A 2,439-nucleotide genomic window follows, 5' to 3' on the forward strand; every position below is an offset into this window, starting at 1 on the left:
TAGGGAATTGCAAATTAAAGCATCAGTGAGATACCACCACATCCCATTAGAATGGCCAATATCCAGAACACTGACAACAACAGATGCTGACAAATACGTGGAGCAACAGGAACTCTGCTGGTGAGAATGCAGAATGATACAGCCACTTTGGAAGATATTTCGATGGTTTCTTGCAGAACTTAACACACTCTCATCATACATTCCAGCAATCAAGTTCTTTGGAATTCATCCGAATGAATCGAAATCTTATATCCACACAAAAACCTATACACAAATGTTTCTGGCAACTGTATGCATAATTGTCAACACTTAGAAGCAACCAAGATACCTTTCAGTAGTTGAGTAGATGGACAAACTGTGGTATACTCAAATAATGGAATATTATTCAGCCATAAGAGGACATGAGCTACGGAGCCATAAAAAGACACGGAGAAAATATAAATACATATTGTGAATTGAAAGGAGCCAGTCTGAAAAGACCACATCCTGTATAATTCAAACTATATCGTTCTGGAAAAGGCCAAGGCAAGGAGAGAGTAGCTGCCAGGGGTTTGGGAGTAAGGGAGGATCAATAGGTAGAACACAGAAAACTGTAGGGCAGTGAAAGTACTCCGTACAACACTACCATGGTGGATACATGTCATTCTACATTTGTCCAAACCCATAGGATGCACAACACCAAAAATACCCGCTAATGTGAACTGTGGACTTTGGATGATAATGACATGACAACAACAGATTTACAAACCATCACAAATGCTGATGTCTACTGTAGAGCAGGCTGACCACTGTGAGGCCAGGGGGTATATGGGAACTCTGTATTTTCTGCTCAACTTGGTGGTCAACCTAAGTCATTTTCTAAAATATAAGTTTAGTAATTAAAAATATTACTGAGATCTTGAAATCCCTGTTGGCCGGGCAGCGGCCATGATGTGGCGGTCCTTACCTGTGCTTGCGTAAATATGATCATTGCTGTTCATCTGATCAACACTGCACAGGAAGTATGTACACTGTTGAGACTAACTTTAAACTACCTTCCAAGAGATGACATGGTGATTCAGCTTTGAAACAAAGTTGTGGTAGGTGTGAATAGCACAGAAACAGGGCAACCATTGTTAGTGAAGCAAATAAGGGCCATGAGAGTCATAACCAAAACTCTATATTTTCTTGAGAATACAGGAGCTGGGAAAACCAGTGCTTGAAGCTCTGATTCATTTTATTCCTGAGACAAAGCACGAAAAGTCCATCACAGGGCAAGTAAGAAGAAGAAGAGAATCTAATAAATCCTGAGAAGGGGTCAAAGAAATCTTACAAGGTGAGAAAAAGAGGATGTGACAGTGTCATGTGACTTAAAAGATAAAATACAAAGCCAAGCCTAGTCAAACAGGAAGTGCTGACAAAGGCTGGCGATTCCTGAACAAGCCTCAAAATTTGACTGTCAAGGCTAAAGGAACTGGGAAAGCAAGCTAGGAGCATAAGTAAGTCTAAAAGCCTTTACAATAAGTTTAATGGTAAATTCTAAGTAATTAGAAAGTAACACATTAGTTTAATAGGTAGTATTTTTTCCTTAGTAATGTGGACAATTATGGTGAATCTTATAATGAATAGTGTCTCAGGTCACAGGGGCACCAGGGGGGCTCAGTCCGTTAAGCGTCTGACTCTTGATTTCTGCTCAGGTCTTGATTTCATGGTTCATGAGATTGAGCCTCGCGTCAGGCTCTATGTTTACAGTGTGGAGCCTGCTCAGGATTCTGTGTCTCCCTCTCTCTCTGCCCCCTCTCCCGCTCACACTCTGTCTCTCTATCTCTCAAAAATAAAAAATAAAATAAAACAAAACATAATGTATGATTATAATGTCAATGAAAGATGCCAAAAGTTCTCAGAAAGATCAAGTCAGCGTGGACTCCCTGTTAATGGTTTGCAATTACATGAAGACTAATGTCTGAAAGATGAAGGTTTGTGATTCCACTAACTAAAAATGCAATTCTTGTAATCTTTTTTGTCATACTTATCACTTAAAAACAAAAGCTATCCAGATGAAATAGATGTTTTTACAGAAGCAAATTTCTAGTCACAGAGATTCAGTAGAAGTTTTAGCTTGGTTTTGTGCAAGAAAGGAATATGGGCGTTCCCTTGTGATTATGGGGATTATGCTTTTATACAGTTCCAATTCACTTTATGATGTAACTGTGAACGTGACACCATTTTTATCTCAGTGTAAAAAAAGTTGTGGGTTGGGGCACCTGGGTGACTCAGTTGGTAAGCATCTGTCTTCAGCTCAGGTCATGGCCTCGTGGTTTGTGAGTTCAAGCCCTGCATTGGGCTTTGTGTCGACAGCTTTGGATCCTCTGTCTCCCTCTCTATCTGCCCCTCTTCCACTCACACATGCGAGAGCACTCACGCGTGCTCTCTCTCTCTCTCTCTCTCTCTCTCTCTCTC

Source organism: Crocuta crocuta, unplaced genomic scaffold (genome assembly GCF_008692635.1).
Source record: "Crocuta crocuta isolate KB4526 unplaced genomic scaffold, BGI_CrCroc_1.0 scaffold377, whole genome shotgun sequence".
In the NCBI taxonomy this organism is placed as follows: domain Eukaryota; kingdom Metazoa; phylum Chordata; class Mammalia; order Carnivora; family Hyaenidae; genus Crocuta; species Crocuta crocuta.